Genomic DNA, 20,428 nt, shown 5'->3' with positions numbered 1-20,428 from the left:
CGCGTGTGGGCCTTACGTGAGGCCCGGCTGTCAGCGGACGCCCGTTTGCTTGGCGCCTACGCCGGGGCCAGGCTTTTCGCGGAAGGGCGAGAGGAGGGGTTTCCCCGCTCGGCGGTTTCGGCTCCCCGGGGACTATCCGGCCGCGGCTAGCCCCGGGCTTTAGGTCGTGCCCGGAGAGGGCAGACTCGGTTTGCGCCCAGCGCCGAGTCGCGAACCCGGGATGGGGGGTGAAGAAGTGGGAGCTCGGGAGCTGTAAGCCGGAGGTGGGCGCAGAGGTTCATCAACTCAGCCTGGGGCGCCTGCCTTGATGTTTGCGATCTGGGGCCAGCGGCTGGGCTGGGGGGAATTTACAGGCCGCCCCGCGGGCCTGGAGTTCAATACCGAAACCTCCCTCAACAAATACAAAGTCTTCCGGAAACCCCTTGGTGAGATTTTTTTGCGAGAAAAGAATTTTATAAGACTCCCCGAGAGTCCGGTTCGGCTGAGAGTTCTCGGGTTCCGGGGCGCATGACGCCTTTTCCATCCTTTACAGGGGCCTGTAAAAGTCAGCAGAGTTTCTTATTATTTCGCATTAACAACGGCTTCGTGTTGACACAGTTATACGATCCTCCCAAATATAACTACCTGTTTAGTTTTAACACACGAGCGCGATGGTGAAACACAAACAGCGACCAGGAACTCAGAGAAGGAAAACCCGGCTGCGAGGCTGGGGTTGGATGCAGGATAAATCCTCATCACGCATCCCTGGTTTTATTCACTCTAATTACACTAGTAATCCTGCCCCCCACGAGAAAGCCTGAAACCCTGTAGTCGAGGTGCGACTTTTCCTGGGGAGCCCCGCGGATGGGGAGGAGTTGCTGGTGTAGAGAAGGTGAGTTTTAAATGTCAGTTCCAAATGAAAATGCTTTCCTTCAGCCTTTTTCTTTTTTTGATGCAGTTTTCGAAAGGAGCATTTTTGTGAGATAAGAAGTGACCGATCAAAATCGCTGAGGGGAGGTTGTAAGCAGCCGCTTTGCCTCAGCTTAGCGTTATCTTATCTTTCACACTTGCATGGCGGAAAAAAAAATTGGCTTATCTTTATCCCCACCCCCTTCTCGCCTTAATTGCTAAAAAACACTGGTGTGTTAAACGGGGAGGAAGGAGGTCTCTGGATTGTCGGTGGAAAGGGAAGATTCAAAAATGTGGGCACCTGGGGGGAAGCCGGGGTAGTAGGGTTTATTCTTTCCCCCAGGCCTTTCTTTTTAGTACAGCGTAGAAGGTCCAGTCCGGGGTGGAAGGCTCGATGGCCAGATTTAAAAAAACAAAAATCTGGGGATGGCCTTGGGTCGTGTGGCTTCCCTAGGCCTCACTTTCTCCGCGGTGCATTTACCAACCTCTTCTCCCCTTCATCCCTCGGAAGCTAGCGATGGGTCTCGGGTTGAGGCCTCTCACTCTGCCTTCATTCTTACCCCCCCCATACATGTCCCCCCTTTGGGGAGGAGGATGCAAGGCTGGGGCGCACGGCCTGCTGGAAATCATTAAAATATATGCGAGTGTCTGCAAACACACACTTTTAAATCATGGCGTTTCCCCTCTACGCTGGTATATTTAAACTCCAGAGCGAGCTGGATCTCCTCCCTCTCAGTCGTTTGTCTGTGTCACCGACAGGCCGCTAATGGCCGGGCTTCCAGGCGCTGTGCATTATGCATTAGCCTCCTCCCTCCGCCGCACACAGAAGGTTCTGTCAGGCCTCGCAAAACAAACCACCCTGCGCACCCCACCCCACCCCCCCGCGCTCGCGGCCGGGGGCTGCGCGACTGCCAACGTGCTGGAGACGCCGGGATGGGGGGAGCATCGCGGGCGAAGGCCGAGCAGATTGGACCCGGAGCGGGGAGGGAGGGAGGGGGGGAAGTGCAGCGGATTAGGCCGTTTGGAATCCCCAGCCCTGCGCTAGCCCCAAGCTTTGCTCCCTGGCTGACCTTCCCGGGGCAAGCGCCCCGCGCCACTCACCTCTGCGCCCGACTTTGTGGTGGCCTCAGAGGTACTTAGGGACAGGCCAGCGCCGCGTTTTCATCTGCTGGGCGGTACTCCCTTCCTACCCCGAGCGAGGGGCTGGCGGAGCCTTCCAGATCCCTCCAGGCCCCGGGATAGTGCCCGCGAAGGGGCTCAGGGTGGTGCGTGTCCGCAGGGGGCCCGCGGCCACCGAGGAGGGAAGCTGCAAATAAAACGGCTCGGGCGGAAGGCCGCCCTGCTGGGTCTGCGAGCGAGGAGTTGGTGTTCTCCGCCCCCTCTCCCCGCGGTTCCCACTCGCTGACCCCGACTGGGTAGAATATGAGCTGGAGGCACCTCGCTAAATAAGCAGCCGGGGCGGGACGTGGCATCTGAGTCTATCTACAGGCGCATCCAGCCCAGCTCGGTGGCTTCGAGGGCTCTTAAGCAGGGGCCAGGTGGGGCGCAAGACGGGGCCTCCCCAAGCCGCCAGTATCTATGCTCGTTCGGCTGACATCCGTCTACCCAGCAAGCCCCTCAGTGTCGGCGGTAGTTCACCCACCGGTGCCTGGTCAGAGCCTAAAATCTAGCCCAGACCAGAAATTCGGAGAGGCAGTTGCTACCATGTTGGGCCTGCCGTCTGGACCCTCCCCCCACAAACGCCCCGTAACCGTTCAAAGACTAGACAGAAAGAGCAACTGTCTTCAACCTGGAGACCTCTAAGTCTAGCAGACTCCTACCAGGGAAGGCAGCTACCTTTAGATGTTTCCAGATAAGTGAAATCCCTGGGACAAGGATGCCTTGTGCTTGGAAGATGGGCCAGTGGGTCTTCTAAGTGCCACTTGGTAAGCCCAGAGCTCTTTTACAAAGTGACCAGGGAAGACTGTCATTGTAGGTGTTTGTTTTTAAAAATAGTTAACATGAACAGGCTAGCTCACACTATATAGAGTAAAAATGCATTCTCTGTAATCACACAAATCCCACCTATTCCGATCACCAGTGGCATAGACATGAGAACAGCCTCCGAAGAGCGCCATCGGGGCCTACAGAGCTTTATGACTTAGTTCCTGCAAGTATGTTACAAACAAACCCCGCGCACCATGTTAGGGTCCCAGGGTCCCCCAAACTCCAGGTAAGAACCGCACCGCGGGATGCATGGCCTTTCCCCTAGGCCTTGGGCGGTGACTGAAGGTGTGGAAGAGGGCCTGGCAGACCTTACACAGTCAGCCTGGCAGGAAAAGGGCGACCAGGCTCCAGGCCTGCTCCCCGGAAGTGCCAACCTGCTTGTCCAGTTGCAGAGGCTGGATAGAATCCGCAGCAAGAGAGTGCCCGAGAGCCATAGGTTATAACTGGGAGACCCTTCCCAGGGGACAAGAGGCAGGTGGGAGAGGAGCGGCCCTGCGGCTCAGTTGGAAGCACCTCGCCATTCTGTGCCCATTTCTTTATTTCTCCGCTGCCTGTGCGGCCTCCCCTCCCTTGCGCTCACTCGCTGGCTCTCTCCCGCCGCCTCCTCCTTTGCTTTCATTGAAATCCTCCCCTTGCTGAGTGCCGAGTGTAGCAGCCTGACCCCCAGGTCAGCTCCTGAGGGACTCGTGGGAGGGCAGGGGAGGAGGGAGCAGGAGTGGGCCCGCACAGGCTGCAGGCTCCACGGTGTCCCCACTCCCGGAGCCCCTTCCCAAGTGAGGACACAAGACGGGACTGCCATTCCTGAGCTTTCTGCTTCTCCTCCCTGGAATAATGCCAACTAACCGGGCCAATAGGTGTAAACTCCCTCCCCCTCCTCCACCTTAGAGCACCTCAGGAAAAACTCACATTTTAATCCCCAGGGAGTCGTGAACCCCCTCGCCCCCCCCACGTACATTCATGCCTCTTAGGACTGCCTTAATAAGATATTTTTTAAAGTCTCGCAGAGTTGCAAAATATATCCCTCGGAGATGGAAGAGAAACCTTTTAATCCCACCAAGGATACCACGGAGGCAAGACTCCTTAAAAAGTGTGTGTGTGCGTGCGTGCGCGCGTGTGCCCGCGCGCGCGCGCGCGCATGCTGCAAATTACGTCAAAGGCGAATTTACTGGTCTGTTTGTCTCCAGCATCAAATTTCTCCCACAGTCAGCCCTCCTCTGGCCCCTTCGCATTTACGGCACCGCCCCCCTCCCCAATTCATTTTAACTTTTAAAGTTAGACAAACAGGCCCCTTTGTCAGCAGCCCCGGGAGGCCACAGGACTCGGAGAGGCAGCAGACTCCGTGTTTTAACTTGGTTCCTGGATTTTCCAAAAGTTCTGGACGGTTACACGCAACTTTCAACTCCGGGAAAAGCCTGTGCATGGGGGGAGAGTTGGGGAGGCATGGGAAGGGGAGAGAAGGTGGCCGGGCATGGGGCCAGGGTCTCTGCGGTGGCCTAACTGAGCCAGAAGAGCCTGGCACGGCTCCGCACTCACCCAGGCCAGCTCTCCCTCTCGGCCCACAGTGGCACAGCGGTCTCCTTGCCTGGAACCGCATTCAGAGTGTTTCCCCACAAATACCCAACTTCAGCCTTCCCGGTTATTTTAGATTTGTTTTGAATAAAAGGAGTTGCTTCAAAAAGAAATGTTGCTACAACACACAACCAGAGGCCTTTTCTCCAGCTGTGTCTGTAAGTTGCATGCGTTCAGTCTAATAACTTTTAATGTCTGGCCCTAAAATGTCTTTATAAAAAATAGCTTTACAGCATAATAGTCCAGGTGTCTTTCTGCTTGTTACCGGAGATTAAAAAAATGTGTGGGTTAGCCTTCAGAGACACCCACCTCCAGAGAGACCAGGAAGAAAAAGGCGTACATTCCATTATGCAGGCACGGGTCCTGGAAGCCGTGGCGGCCCAGCAGGGCTGGGAACTGCTCACAGGGGCACTTGCCCGCCTGTCTTTTGCATCAGTTGTTTTAAGCAGCTCTGGAGCATGAAGATTTAATTCTGCTCGAAGTTTCGGGTTTCAAACGGTAGAGATGTTTCACTTCTGCTTTGAAAAGGGCTGTTTTTATAACTATGTACTGAGAACTAAAACAGAATAAATAAAATCGCACCTAACACCAGTCCTGCAGTCAGTATTAAGTCTAATTTTTTAAAGGGATCTGCTAGCTAGAGCTGATTTTGGCCTTGACCTTGACTTAGTAATCAACTTGAGATGCTCTTTTTTATTTTGGCATGGAGACGCTCCAGGATATTTTAAAACTTTCCGTGTGGAATTTACAAGCCACCTCCATTTCGGATTGATGTTCTCATCGAGCCTGCACCATCTTGTCCTTAGGCAGAAAGAGACTCCCCCACGTTCAGCATCAAAAGAGCCTATCCAGCAACGGAGTGGGGTCACCTCTTGCGGCGGTGTCCGGGCCCGGTTAGGCCGGAACACCCCTCCCCCACTCCCACCCCTTCCCGCCCGCTTCACGAACTGGGGCTTCTCGGCTCGCCCTAGAGGCTCTGCGCTCTGGGGAGGCCGGAACCTCGCCTCTCCGCTTCCCCCTCTCGCCTGCCTGCCCCTGCCCTCCCCCCGCGCCCAGCGCCGCGCCGGGTGCGCTGGAGAAGCTCAATACGTGTCAATTGAATTGAACTGTTGCGGGCGCAGGCTGTACGCCGCCGCCGAGCTCCGATCAGCACGACGTTACCGAGTGGAAATTTATGGAGCGAACGGTGTAAGCCAAAAGTTGCTCCCTGCCAAGGAAAATAAAACGCGGGAGATAATCTCCCGAGGCAGGGGTGAGGGGCCAGGACAGACCCTCTAATCATCTGAGATGCAGACTGTGAAATGCCCGAGAACGGGGAGAAATTCTGGTGGATCTCCACTCCCCTACCGCCCCCACCCCCGCCTCCTTGTGCCCCACGGGCTGCCTCCTCCATCCCCCGCCTCTCCAAACAATTCCCACACAATCGAAACGTCCGGGGAACTCGGGCGCGGAGTTCGGGCGGAACGGCCACCGTTGCCCAAGGTGGTGTTTTCAGGTAGCTCTTGACACCGAAATGGGAAAGGGCTTCTCCGGGAGGAAGGGGGGACCCAGGGTGTGGATGGGCACCGACGCGCACTCGCCAGGCTCTGCTTGGTCTCGGAGGGGACGCACGACCGAGAGAGCGCAGCGCTGGTGGCGAGAGGAGGCAGCGGCGGCTGCCGCTGGGGTTTGACAGCTTTGGCTGAGCCGAGTGCTAGGCGCTTTATGGTAATTGCGGTCCTCCACTGGCCTTCTGGGTAGCGAGGGGAGTCTCGGCGCGCGGCTGGGAGAGCCGCCCCCGCCGCCCCCCATCCCCTCGGCTCAGGATCAGCGGGCCGCCCGCGCCGCCGCCGCCGCCCAAGTCGGTCTCTCGCTCGCCCAGGACGCGCGCCCGGGCGGGGTGTGCGCAGCCAACTCGGTCCGAGCGGGGGAGGGGAGGACAAGGGGCGAGGGGGACGCCACCCAAGTGGTCTGGGGTTCGGACCCAGAGAGGTGAAACGCGCCGGGAATCGATGACGGTTGGGGAAACTCGGGCAAACCTTTCTTGGGGAATCACGCCTCCGAAACCCCACCGCCCAGGCGCCGCAACGGAGGGTGAGCGGAGGGTGAGCGGAGGCTGGGGGAGCTCAAACTTGCGAGAGCTGGAGGCGGCGGCGGGCGGGCGGCTGTCGCCCGAGCGCTGCGCCTGCGGGGGGAGGGGAGGCGGCTGCTGGGAGGGAGGGAGGGAGGGAGGGCGGGCGAGAGGGCGGAGGGAGGGGGAGGAGGAAGAGGAGGGAACCAGGGAGGGGGGACGCGTTGGGATCGCGGCGTGCGGCGGCAGACGGAGCCTGGGCTCCCAGCGGCGAGGTGAGGCAGAGCTACGCTCCTTGCTGAACGCGGACCGAGCTCGGCGGCAGCGGGGAAGACGCGCCGGAGCCCAGACCGCGACCGAGAGCGGGAGCGAGGCGGCAGCGGCGGCGGAGGGGGAGCCCGCGAGCTGCCGGGCGGGGAGCCCAAGCCGCGCTGTCGCCGCGCAGGGAAGACTTGGCCAACACACTCACACACACACATTCACACACCCAGCCCGAGCGGGCGCTCGCGGCGAACCGTCAACATGGCGCTGGGGCTCCTGCCCGAGCGCGGGCGGCAGCAGCGGCGGCGCGAGAGCTGCTGAGCCCGGCCGAGCCCGGCCCAGCCGCCGGAGCCCGGAGGATCGCGCGGGGCTGTCGCCACCTGCCCGGAGGCTTTGAGCCCGCCCCGCCCTGCCCCGCCCCCACCCGGCCCAGAGCCCACCCCTCGGCGGGGCCGACCCCGAGGGCAGCCGGCTGGCAGCAGACGGCGAGGGAGGCGAGCGATCGCGGCGCCGCGAGCGGGTTGCGGGCAGCGGGGGACGGCAAACTTTGCTGTTCGCCGCGCTTCCCCGGCCCGGCCCCTTCTCCCATCGCCAACGTCGCCACCCCACTTTCCTCCAACCCCGCACACCTCTCCCCACCCACCCCACCTCCCGTCGCTCCTCCTCGCCGCCTCGACTCTGCTCCGGGGAAAACTTCAAAGCGCCGGATCGCAGGCTCCCTGCTTACTCCCCGGCCGGGGATTTCAGGTCAGTGCCCGGAACACCTTTCCCCGGGGAGGCCGCGCGGGCTGGCGAGCGTGCGTGCGGCGGACTGCAGTCGGCCCCCTCTCTCGGGGCCCAGAGTAGCGGCGGGTGGCTCCTCTGACTCTCTCGCGTACCCCTCGAAGCTTGTGCCTCGCGCTTCACTTTGGCTGCCTTGCTTTCGTTTTTATTTCCTAGCTGTAAGTTATTAAAAATGCAGCCAACCTAAGCGGCCCGGCGTGGGCTTCGGGGGGGGGGCGCGGCGGGGGGGCCTGCCGCCCCCCTGGGGGCTGGGAGGAGAGCAGGGAGTTCGCGGAGTGGAAGTTTGCAGGCAGTATGTGCCTGTGTGCGCGGGAGCGCGGTCGTCGCTGAGCGCCGCGAGTCGGGCGGGGGGGGCGGGGGGGTGAGCTGCGCTGGAAGCTGGGAAGCTCGGCTCGGCGTTAGCTCGCTAGCAGGAAGGGGAGGGCGGCGGGTTCCCGTCTGCTTTCTTTTTCGACTCGGGAAAGAACTGTAAAAACCCCCAGCCGCTGCTGCCTCGTCTCGCCTCTCCGGGGGCAGCTCGTTCTTGCTCGTGGAACGACGGCGTGTGCGTGCGCGAGGGTGTGTGTGGCGGGCGCCCCGGGCCGAGCCGAGCTCGACCTGCCGCCGCTGCCGCGCGACTCGGGAGGGGAGTCCCGGTTTTTTGTTTTTTTGTTTTTTTTTTTTTGGCTTGCTCTAAAGCGTGAATCACGTGGATTAAAAAAAAATACTAGGAAATCGAGCAGAGCGAGGGGTTCCGACTCGGCCCGCCCGCCAGCCAGCCAGTCAGGTCAGACGCTTTGTTTTGTAAATGTTCTTTTAAAATTTTAATCTGCCACCCTGGTCCACCCCCACCCTCCCTGCGACGTCGTGGGGTTGGTTTTAAGTTGTGAGACCCCAGGAGTGGGGGTAGATCGTGCGGGGGCGGCGGCGGGCGGGGGGGCGAGACCTGGGTCCTCCTCTGGGCAGAGAGGAGTCTGGTGGAAAGCCCTGTAGGGCGTGTGCGAGTCTGCGGCCGGAGGAAGTTGGTCCCACTCGGAGGGCGTGCGGCGCAGAGGCTGAGGGCGAAGAGGAACTTGCGCACCCGGGCGCGATCCTCGGCCGAGGCGGGGAGGGCGAGGCGCCGCCGCGCCGCGGGGCCCGCGCTCGGAGCAGGCGGGCGGCTGCGCTGCAGAGCCTCCGCCAACTAGGGGGCTCGGGGCGGCGGCGACGTGCTCCTGCTGTTTACCAAGCAAGCCCCGGGGCGCCGTGTGCGGAGTAGGGCGGCTCGAGGCAAGCGTGGTCCCGGCGGGCTTCCCGCCGCCTGCACTTTCGAGTGGGCACGTCCCCGGGTCCCTGAGACGGCTGAGCCTGGCCGCGTGTAGGCCGAGGCCGGGGCGAGGCTTAATTTGCAGTTAATGAATCTTTTCCAGAAAGTCCGCGATCTCCAGCTAGAGGCTGTGAGTGTCCGCGCGCGAGGGCGCGCGCCGCCGGCGTCTAAAGGGTTGGGGGGATGGAAGAGCGAAGGAGGGGGGAGGGTTATGTGTATTTAAAAACAAACCTTAAAAAAAGAAACCAGCGCGCTTCAAATAGGTATTCGTACAGCCTCCTGTGTCTAGAGTAGACAGCTCAGGGTTTTAGCCGTTTTTTTTGTTTTTTTCTTTTTTGAGAGAAGGCCAGAGGAGGGGTAGTGGTATTTGATTCTAGGGGTAGTCTCTGGAGAAAAACCCTTAAAATGACTTGGGAATAAAAACGAGGAGGAAATGGCCCACCCCAGAAGGTGGTGGGTGGTGAACGCAGACAGACTTGGGTATTTCTAGCCATCTGACACTTCCTGTGGCACTGGAAACGGACACCGCGGGCCGAAATCAATCCTTACGAGGTGTTGGATTCGGTTTGGCCAACAGAATTGCTTGTGTGGAAGGCATTTTAATTGTCGGCCTCCGAGACTCCTGTACGTGGACACTTGGAAAATACGTTTGCTTCTCGACCCTTCCCACTCCACCCCCGACCTGTTATCTGGTCTGGGCTTTGCAGTGTTGGTTCCCGTGTTTATTTTGGGCATGATTTCACCGCGTGGAGGAAGGGGGGAGATGGCGTTGATTAATATGCCGTCCAGGTTTAATCCGAGGCTGGCCTTTAGTGTGCGGGTTTACGCCGCCACTCACCGGGATTGCCTGGGGTAGTGAGGGGGGGCGCGCGGGGTTCGGGCGCCAGGCGCTCCGCGGGCAGGTCGGGGTTGGGGCTCGGACGGCCCCAGCGCTGTCCTTTGAGGCGCTGTCACCAGTAGGTGACTGAGAGTTAATTAGGAAGTGTTCTCCGGATCAATGGGCCGCACAGCTCATTAGCGATTCTCTCCAGCCCTTTGCAGGGCCGGCCGGGCCTCTGCCTCCCACACAGGCCGGGGCCCCGCGGCCCGGGCTGCGGAGAGCGCCGCTGGGAAGTGGGGAGGGACGGGCGGCGAGGGGCGACCGGGAGGCGAGTGTAACTTCGCCGGGCGGCGCGTTGCGTGCGGCGCCTCGAGGCCCGCGCAGCCCGCTCTTTCTTCCTGCTCTCGGTCGCCTCGACTGTGTCTTTAACTCGCTCCCGCTCGCGTCGCTGCCTGGCTGCTCCTCCCCGCCTCCCTCGCCTATCTCTTGTTCTCTAAGCACGACGCCTGTGCTCCCCGCCCAGTTTGGGATTAGACAAGATAAAAATAGGACTGCCCAGCGCGCAGAGCTGTGACTGTGCCCCGGCAGCCGGGCTGGCGGGAGCGCTGGGGGCCGGGGCCGGGGCGGACCCGCTGTGCGCTCGGGGCAGCCCGAGCCCGTAGGCTCCCACCCAGACCCTGCATGCGCGGTCACGCTCCAGGGTTCTGTCCTCCGGGAACCGTGCGGGCAGGGGGACCTGGGTAGGGTCTCCGCGCTCTCGCGGGTGTTGTTGGTGTGCCTGTGATAGATCGGTCTAGACAGGCATGCAGGCTCCCTCCCGGCTGAAGGACGGGAAGGGGGGGGGGGCGGGCCGCGGAGGCGGCGGCAGACTCCCGTGAGCGAGCGAGCCTTCGGGCCCAGCGACCAGGGTGGAGGGAAGGCTGCGAGGGTTTCTCTTAACCCTTTAAAGACGATAGGGAGAGTGGGGGTGGGGAGTGTAGTAGAAATTCCTGGAGGCAAAGTAGCCCCCTGGGGAGAGGAGGCGGGAGTCTGGGCTTAGGGTTTTCCTTTCTCTTCTGTGTATGCAATCTCACATCCTGGTACGTTGGGCTCGATTCTTCGACGAACCAAACGCAGTTGCTAGGTGATCTAATTTGACCCGATACTTCTCAATGGGGGAGGTGTGAACACACACAGTGGGCACCCTCACTTAAGGAACTGAGTTGGGGAGATGCAGAGGTTAGACCTTAATGTTCCCAGCGGCCCAGTATGTGAAGGTCTGCTCAGAGCTTTAGTCAGTGGGGCCTCTGACCGGGAGTGCTGCCGACCAAAGACCCAAGCCTGAAATGCCTGGCCAGTGTGTACAGGTATGCATCAGAGAGAGCAGAGGGGTCCTTGAGCTGTCTATGTAAATAAAAACAGTTCTAACCATGAACTTGTGGAGAGTTCAAATAAGATATGTGCAGGGAGGCAGCCTCCAAACAAGAGTGGGATAGTGATGTGTACAAGATCGATCATTTGTATACACATACGTGGGGTCAGCATTGAATTGGTCTAAAAATGTAATACAACTCTGCAGGCATTGGTCTCGTTCTTTCCCTGAGGTAGAAATTGGTGGGTGGGTTACCCTATAGAGAAATGAATCATTAGTCACACTCCTCTCTCCTTCCCCCTCCTCTTCCTTTTAGGGTTTGTAGTCTTAGGGGATCCTCTACTTACGTTAAACTGCAAACCCATATTGGTCTGGGAACGAGCCACATTATATAGGCAAAGCAAGAATGTAAGTCGTGGGGAGGTGTACGTGTTAGACAGGAATGCACAGATTAAGATGTGCGCCTGAATGACAGGTGCTGAGACAAATCGAGACACTTGGGCTCTGGTGCCCACACGGAACAAGAGATACAGAAGAGATAAAGAACTGGCCGCGAGGAATGTAAACATGGGTATGCAAATACTGAGACCTAGAGCGAGATTCTAGGAGAAAATCCCAGACTTCGTTGAGCTGGAAACTGGAGCAGAATTTCTGTAAGTTCGTTCCAGAGACAAAAGCCCATTTAAAGGTGTGAAGAGGGTCACTTGGAAACACAAAAAGCATTCACATGCATACATCCACGCTTAGATACACAGGCTGAATGACAAAAACTCCTCAATGCCTGATGAAGATTTTCCTGCCCAGTGAGACAGAGCTGGGCACGGAAGTGTGGGCCACACAACCACATTCGCACACTCATTCACTGGGAAATAATGTGTCTTTGGCTAGAGGGAAACTGAGGGCAACGGTGCCTAGCTAAGGGTGGGTGGCCCTTGGTTACTAAGATTGCTTCTTGTTACAGTTTCTTCCCATCTAGAGTGGGGAAGAGACTTGAGCAGGTAGGAGGATTTCTGAAAGATTTCTGAGTTCTTGACCCTGAGAGGATGGATGGTGGAGGAAAAAGAGGAGTAGCTTTGCATTCTGGGTCGGGAGCAAGGGATGTTGCGCTCCTCTAAGTCCTGTTTGCTAAGGTGGCGCGGGGCCTAGTGAACTGATAGAGACTGAACCGAAAGAAGTGCGAAGCTCGGCCTCTGGGCGGAATCAAGGGGAGGTATGCTTTCTTTCCCTTTTTTTTCCCCCCCTTGAGGAGACCGTGCGGGGACGGCCAGCGTAGGGAGGATTAGCAGGCGCCTCTGTGACCCCAGACGCGCGCGTAAACTCGGTTTGGGTTTGGTTTGCCCGCGGCGTCGATTTGCCGCGGTCCCTCTTTGTCTGAGCCCAGCCGGGAATTCCAGCTTTTATTGGGAAGACCGCACTCGGGTGGAGTCCGCGCTGGGTCGGGCACGACAGCCGGGCCGCGGGGCTGGGCAGGAGGCTCGCCGGCCTCCGAGCCGCCCGAACCCCAGGACGGTCCTCGGGAGTGCCCGGCGGCCCCGGCAATGCCACCTCGGTGGTTTCCTCGAGGGCGGCGGGCCCGGCAGACCCAGCCCGGCGGGGCGGGGGGCCTCACGGGTCCACTTGGGCCGCCGTACCGCTCCCCTCCCCGCTGGCCCCACCCCTCCCCCGCCAGCCCGAGGCCGAAAGGAGCTCTGAAGGCCCTTTGTTAAGCTCCAAGGGTCACACCCGTGCCCCGGGGGCCGCGCAAGGGCGGGAGGACCTTCTCCTGGCTGGAGGCCTCCAGCCCTCGGCTCACACGGTTCGGGCCTGGAGGGGCCTCGCCCAGTCAGGGGAGGGGAGGCCGAAGCCGGCCTGGCCCGACCGGGCTGCTTCGCCCGAGTGTACGGCCGGCAGGATTCCGTCTGTTTGCAAGGCTGGCTGCGCTGCCGGGGCCTAGATGGTGGCGCTGGCTTGAGAAGCAGCCGGGGCAGGAGTGGAAGGTCTTCTCAGGCCACCCCCGTGGCAGCCGAGCCGCCTGTGCCCCGAGCACTTGGCCGGGGACGTCTCCCAACCTCCAGCCCGGCCCGACGGCTTTCGCTGGTTGCCCCCCATGTGTTCTTCCGGAAGGGATAGCTGACTTTCTGTTGGATGGGAATTAACCAACGAGCTTTTCCCCCGCAACGTTTCTGTAGAAGGCCCCCTTTCCCAGCGCAGGCTCATTTCCGCCTGCCCCTAGTCGAGGGTGTTGGAAATGGCGGCGGGGGGGGGGGCGTCCCCGCACTTTGTTATTTCTTAGAACCATGTCTCCCCGGTCAGCCATCGCCTCTCGGCACCCATGGGCTCCGGCGCCCCGTGATTAGACTAGCGGGGAAGTCCGCTAGGAGAAGATCCTGACAGCATAAAATATAATTTGATCTAAAAGACAGTTTCCAGTATAATCTCATTATGCATCACAGACTCCCGGTGTTATTTTGTGGAAGGCGGACAATGATCAATTTACATTGACCCGGGGCTGGGCGAGCTTTTAGATGGTAATTGCCTATTGATTTGCATGCAAAAAGGAGACCTGCTAAAATTAAAGACCGGAAGCTAAATTAAACTAAATTTATTGTCTAGGTGCAAACCAGAGGAACTACTGGGGGGAAGAGGGTGAGTCAGGTCAGGGTGCCGGGGCAGAGCAGGTGAGAGGCCCAAGAGCTCCGGGAGGTCACAGATTTGGGAGCGGTCTTTGCCCTGGTGATTTCAAAACGTGAGGAGGGGGCTTGTTTAGGGTACGGAGACCCAGCAGGGAAAAGTTATAAACAGGCACTATTGCATTGAGGGCACTGGGATCTTTTAATGCTAATAGTAAGTGCTGGGGGGAGGAGAGGTTTATAGGGTTATAGGGGTCTTCCTGTACCATTTCCGGCACCCCCATTTCTATTGTTCTACCCGAGCGCTCATAACCGTGCCAAGGGCACCCAAATTCTTGCATCTGAAGAGTTAAATTTTTTTTTAAAAGACAGGCCTTAAACTCCCCCCGCCCCCCCGTCCCCCGCGTCAGGTCTTTCGGAGAAAGCAAGAGCAGGGGGCGGTTCTGCATGCCGCCGCGGGCAGGCCTGGACCTTTGCAGGCTGCGGGAGTTCCTCCCCGGACGCAGCAGCAGTCCCAGACTCGGCCGGACGCCGATCGCTTTGGGAAGCGGCTCGCTCCAGGTGGCCCAAGTGGCGGGGGCGGGGAGGGTCTGCCGGGGCCAGGGACTCACGGTGCCCGGGGGCGGGGGTCACCTCCCTGGAGGTTGGAAGGGCCTGCACGGAGGGGGTGGAGGAGGGAAGGCGGGGGCTGGAAATCCTGTCCCAATCGGCGGTGATCGCCAAGGCCGGAAAGTTTAAAAAAGAGAGAAAGCCACTGGCTGCGAGCCACTGGCCGGGGCGTGTTTGGCTGGCTCGAGGGGTGAGGACCCGGCTCCGCCATCGCCTCGGTCCCTCCCGCTGCGGAGGCCCTGGCCTGCCCCAGGCGCTCCTGGAGCCATTTCACACATCCGGAGCCTCGGCCGCTGGAGGAGCCACCCGCCCGGGGCCGGGAAGCCGCAGGGGCGGCCGAGTGTTCGGCGCTCCTGCCCGTTCCCCTTCCCACCGAGCTGAGCTGGAGACGGCCCTCGGTCGTGGAGCCTGTGGCGTCTGTGGCATCGGGTGTGGATAGTTCCCGAAGCTTCTGAAAGCCCGGGGCAGACCAGGAAATTGAGCATGGGGTGGGGAGGAGATGTTGAGCGCCGACCCTGCGCTGCTGGGATGAGAAGTTGGGGAGAGGAGAGATCACCCCAACCTCCGGCTTGTCTTGGGACTTGGCTTTTTGTGGGGACCCCCAGGAGTCCAGGAGGGTCTAGCATCTTGCAAGCCGCTTCCCCCTCAGTTGCCTCCCCAGTCCACTTTGGTCCCTGGGTTGTTCATTAAAGTCCTAGGAAAGGTACATGTAGGCACTCTTTCCAAAGGGCTTTTGCTCTGTCTAGATAATTCGATTTATTGCTTTATGTGGCAAAACTAGTGTGGCAAGCCTTGTTCTAGTTCCAGGTGTCAGCACTTTTTACAGAGACCTAAGAGTAGCACCCACCTCCCACTGCTTGTTCTGGGCTCCTGGAGGAGGGGAAAGCGGAGCCTTTTGGGGATCCCTGGCCTCACACCAGGGTGTTCCAGTCTAGGGAGATTGGGTAGGACGTTGGCAGAGATTTCGAAAGACTTCACATGGACCAAGAGATTTCTGGGTGTAGGAGAAACTAGGGTCCAGGCTCCTTGTGGACCGAATTTCATAGGTGTTCAGTGCTATCCTTGTGCTGTGTATTGGAGTCCAAGGGCTAAGGGAGCCTCCCAAACTTCTTGGGGATTCCGGATGGCACAGTTTGACCAATCATTGGCTCCTCTCCGCAACTCCAGGACTGAGTTTGACCGTGGCCCATTTTTACTAGCTGTGTGACCTTGGGGGCAGGTTATTTATGGCCTCCGAGCCTCAGTAAGTTTCTTCATTTGTAAGACTGGGAATAATTATCCACCTTTAGGATCAAAGAATACTTGGCACATAGTAGGCCCCGAGGATTTAGTAATTGCTTTGAATGACTGGCCAGATTCCTATAGTTGCTTCTCTGTTCCCTGCTGCCCCTGAGATGCCCGCCCCCCCCCCCCCCCCAACAAGACCTGCGTAGGCCAGTGTCTGGGGACCAACCTGCAGGTTAAGCTCCCCTCCAAGGGTATTCCTGAGGCTGTTCCTCCAGGTCTGCCTCTGTGGGCTCCTCTTTCCCTTTGTTACAGTTATTTGCATTCTGGGCTTTAAAGGATTCCATATGAAAAGGCTGGGATTTTTTTTTCCTCCCCCTAAGTGGGATCATTTATATGGTTAGGAATTGATTCCAGAACCGGTATCTAGGTGCTCTTTGGCAAGTCCTCCCGTCATTCTTTCGGGGGGAGGGAACAGCAGCGGCTGGAGGGGAGAGACCTGGTGGGATGAGGTGAAAGGGTCTGGCCCGCTGCAGAGGCCAGAGGTGCTGTGGTTTGTTTGATAGGGATTAAGTCCGGATGTTATGAGGTCTCAGTGTGGTTTTCAATAAAGTCTGTCAGGGATTGCTTCTTTTATATCGATATGTATTTTAAAAAATTACTAGCATGAGAAGAAAACCAGACCTGTGTGGATCCAGGCCGGTAGTAAGCTACTGTGATCAGGTTTCCTACTAGACTCCCAGAGGGGAAGTCAGCGTTTGATTGAAGCTACACTTGGTTCTTGACTCTCTGGGGATGCCTGCTCTGAAACAGGAGCCCTCCCTTTCTCTCCCCCCCCCCCCCCCCCTTTTCCCTTCTTCCCCTAAAAGCCTTTGTGCTGAAAGAGCTTCAGTAGGCATGAGTCCCTGGTACCTCTCTAAAGAATGCCTTCCAGCCTTTGCTGACATTGTTTTGTGAACAGTGGGTTTTACCAGGCCAGCAGTTTTCCCCCCATCTTAGCTCACTATTTTAGAGGTTCGAGTGTGCCCAGGATGCGCCCAACTGCAGTGCTTTCCAGTGTGTGTAGCCAGGGCCTTGCCTGTAATCTGAAGACACCTTAACCTTTGCCCTAGGTGCCCCCCCGGGGGTTGGTGGTGAAGGTGGGGAGAGCAAGGACAGGGGATTGTTGTTGAGTGTCTGTTTGTTTTCTCCAGCCACAGAGGCAGAGGGGTGGAGTGGGGCGAGGCCGAGAGTACGTTCCAGCCTTGGGTCTGATTTAAAACTTGGTTTAATTGGAGAAACTCTTAGGCATTTAACAGTTCTGTACAAATGCAAACTTGAAATAGCTCTAGGCCTACGTCATTTAGGAAAGAATAAATGAAGTACAGAAATGTCCAAACTATGTAAATCCTAGAGTTGTCTGCCCTCCCATAAACACATGACAAGTGCCAAGGCATTTCCAGTCAAAACACCCATGGAACCAGCAGCCTCCATCCTTTGTATTTATTATTTTATTAACAGCATTTTACACAGCATTTAACAAGCACAGCCTGCCTGCTTTCCACCTCGGCTCTCAGCAGACTGAGGGGTGAAAAACAGATGGGGGTGGCGAGGAGTGGTCTCTAGAAGAGACTTCTAAGCTGGAGAAATCTCTCCAGATGGGCATGGAAAAGGAACATTTGGGGTTCCTTTCTCCTGGCCCCAAAGAGAAGACAAAAGTAATGCTTTGGAGGAAGAAATCCCCTCTCCCTTCTCCGGAGGGAAGTTGTGCAGATGTGGTGTGTCTAGTCTCCACTTCGATTCCAGAAGGTGTGAAGCAGGGTCTACTTTTCCAATACTCTGCCCATCAGTTATTGGTGCTTTTCAAAGAATAAGTATTTGTCTGCTATCATTATTCTATATCCTGGTGGAAAGTTTATAACGAAAACTAATGCCTTTCTTAAGTCATAAAATGAGCCTTGTATGATTATTTAATTAAAATCTATTTAAGGACCGATTAGGCGTGTAATTTGTGCTAATAATGACGATTATGGAAATGTTCGACTTAACCAAAAATCATAAAGGAGACATTTTGATCAGTGGGGCGACCAGGAAGGATTCAGGGAGTTGGACGGTTTTCCGAAGCACGTGAGGCTTTGGGCTGCAGAAAGTGCCGAGCTGCCTAGCCTCTGGGACACGGTAGAGAGGGCTGCAGGACCCCAGGCCTGGCCGGGGCAGGCCGACCCACGCTTTGCTGAGCAGAGAAACTGACCCTGGGAGGCTGAACAAGCTTTATTCCCAGCTGAGGAAATGGGGGAGGGGGCCTGGGAGGAGGAAACTCTGGGAGAGAGCTGATGAACCCCACAGAACTCTGCGCGAAATGGCTGTGTTCTCTTGCCTTGACAATCGGCAGCGACACACGCATTGCTGCCTCGGCTAGCCTTGGCTGGAGCCTGGAGGGGTGGGGGGAGGGGGGTCTCTTGTTCCGGAGAAACCTGCCAGCTGCTGGGCTTGGTGCGAAGGCAGACACAATGCTGCTGTTGTTGGTTTGATCTCTAACTGTGGATTGTTAGTCTGGCTTTAACTATGTGGTAAGGGGGGAATGTGAAGGCTGTTTACAGCGAGTGCAAATAATGTGACAGCTGTTGGTGCACGAGCAGCGCTGTGCCTCCTCGGCGCTCACACAAAGCGCGCACTATGCAGGCCCGCGGAGAGCTGCAGAGGTGGCCGCCCCTTGCTGGCCCGGGAGCCCTCGGATGCGCTGCGAGACAGCCCGCGGCGGCGGCGGCGGCGGCACCCCCCCCCCCCCCCCGCACCCCGCGACACGCATCTTTCTGGCTCCTGGGATCGTGGTGGACGTGCGCGCTGGTTGGTGTGTTGTGGTTTAGGGAACTTGTTAGGCAGAGGTGGCAGGAGAAGGCCTGCGGGGTCACGAGTGTCAACTGTCTGGAGGGGTTTGGCCGGGATCTGTTGACCTGGGGCCTCCGCGGCTTGTGACCGGGTTGTTAAGATTTGGGAAAATAACTTTCCGCCCTAAAGCAAGCCTGTTGGAAAGAATGTATTATTAACTGAAGGCTTTCTGGAAATTGCAGAGGCTCTGAAGGCCGTTGTTCTTCCTCTGAAATGGCCCTGTTATTCAGACAAGTTCAAGAGACAGGCGGCCGCTGTGTTCTATGCCCTCGGCCCTGTTTCCTGGATTGGAAACACAAGTGTGTAGGTTCAGGACCCGAAGGGGGGTGAATGGGGGTGGGGAGGTGTGCAAGTCGGCTTTTGATTACCCACCTCCCTCTGCCTTCCCGGTTTTTAAGAGTGCACTTGCCTTTCAGCTGCAGGACCGACGGTGCTGTCTTGAGGTCTGCCCACAGCGCCACCCACTCTGTGACTTAATCAACTAGATGCCCACAGCCCGGCCTTCTCTGAGTTCCTGGTCCTCTGCCAGGCACTGTGGGGAGGCGCCAGGGTGGGAGGGAGAACAGTTGGTGGGTGGCAGCAATACCCCGCTGGGCCGGTCCAAGCTGGCGGGCTCTGGATGGTCCGGAAGATGGGCCTGCCCCTGGGCTGTCCTGGGGCAAGCTGGCTGTAAAAACCACTCCCCCCAATCTCAAGGTTGTAGGCTTCGCAGCCCTGGCCCCCGGGCTTCGGAGGATCACTTAGAGCTGACTTAATTCTATATTCTGCCCTTCTGTGTGACTTTGGCCCCTGAGTGTACAGCTTGCAGGATATCTGCAAATTATGGGTCCACCTCCCCCCCCACCCCTGCCCCCAGATCTACTCTCTGAGTTATAATGTGGACTTCTACATCTAGTTGGGTTCCCTAGTGGGGAGCTGGGAGATGCTTCTGGAATGATACATGAACTTCGGTGCCAGTTCTATAAATTGGTCTCTTTTTATGACGTGTGCCATTTTCTGTAGGAATGTTGCTTGCAAAACGAGTTTCGCCTTGGAGGAAAGGCGGAAAGATAAACAAGCCTGCAACGCCAAAACACTGGCAGTCTTTCCCTCCTTCCAGCTCTCTTAAAGCAGCCGGGCTGTATTTCCAGGATTAGACTCGTGCTTGTGAAGAGGGACTCTGGTTGGCTTTTTTTTCCCCCCAAGCAAATGCAAATTAGAGAAAAATAATTTTCTTTCAACGATATGCAATGTATTAGTCACTTGTTATCGTGCTCCGAGGCAGGCCTCATTTGCGCGTCTGCCAGCTCGCTCACATCTGCTCGGCGCTGTTTGGGGCATTTTAACCTTGGCGGTGTCGTGTCTGGTCCCACGGATCAAGGAGGAGTAATTAAGCTCTGAACGGCTAGAAAAATTCACGGGCCCCCACGTCTACCGCAGTTTTCCCACAGCTTTGTTTGGGGTGTTCCGGGTTCCAAGATGAACAGACGTGGGGTTCCTATTGTTCCTTGTAAAGAAAGTGGGAGCCCCTGTCCTCCCCTGACCCTCATCCCCAGCCTTCCAAGGACTCCCAGTCTGCACACAATCAGCAGGGAAGCCGGGTGCAGATCACAGGACCCTGTGTTTTACGCATCTTTTATTCGTAAAAAGTTCCTTTGTGCTTCCTGTGTGTACTAATGATAGCTGTCGTTAATAGCTTTATGGTATAGCTTGTTCCTTGTGGGGGGAGGAGTTTGCAGTGAGTTCACTTTATTTCTCCAAAGCCCTGATGGAGGCTGCAGTGCAGTGACACCCCCTCTAGAGTTGTGGTCTATGGATCGTTCATTCTGGGTTTGCCTCCAGGCTGTGTAGACTCCAAGCGGGAACCCAGCCTGTAGGGACCAGACCCGAGGGGGTGTGTTGGCGGGGAGGAGAGGAGTAAGGTTGATTCATTGCATTCAACCTAGGTTTCCTGTCCTGGGCTGCTGCCTCCTGTCGAGGGACACCAGCTTCCAAATGGGGCCCCCTCTTGCATACACACGTGGTTGTGTGTGGCACAACCGTGAAAGAAAGTGAAAGGAACAAAAAGCCGAGGCCTGGCGTCGGGGGTGGGGGGTGGGGGGTGGGGAAGGGGAAGTGTCTGAGGTTGGTCCGAGAGCTGACGGGG

The 20,428-nt window shown here is 57.8% G+C and overlaps 1 protein-coding gene across 10 annotated transcripts in view; it reads left to right on the top strand.

Moving 5' to 3' along the window:
* BCOR (BCL6 corepressor) overlaps window positions 1-20,428 on the top strand; it is a 116,163-nt gene that overhangs the window by 63,057 nt on the left and 32,678 nt on the right. For 2 of the 10 annotated variants that reach the window (XM_027091443.1, XM_027091437.1), the window contains exon 1: window positions 6,831-7,501. The exons of 3 other annotated variants lie outside the window; for them this stretch is intronic. The gene's annotated coding sequence lies outside the window, so the exon portion shown is untranslated. Of the gene's footprint in view, window positions 1-6,830; window positions 7,502-7,978; window positions 8,304-20,428 lie in introns of those variants that run through there. 5 more of the 10 variants (XR_003429655.1, XM_027091441.1, XM_027091442.1 and 2 more) reach the window with 4 other exon arrangements.

Source organism: Aethalodelphis obliquidens, unplaced genomic scaffold (assembly GCF_003676395.1).
Source record: "Aethalodelphis obliquidens isolate GAN/ISIS:26980383/991018 unplaced genomic scaffold, ASM367639v1 scaffold71, whole genome shotgun sequence".
Lineage (NCBI taxonomy): Eukaryota > Metazoa > Chordata > Mammalia > Artiodactyla > Delphinidae > Aethalodelphis > Aethalodelphis obliquidens.
The sequence above is the reverse complement of the archived record's forward strand: the minus strand, read 5'-3'. Positions and strand labels throughout refer to the sequence as shown.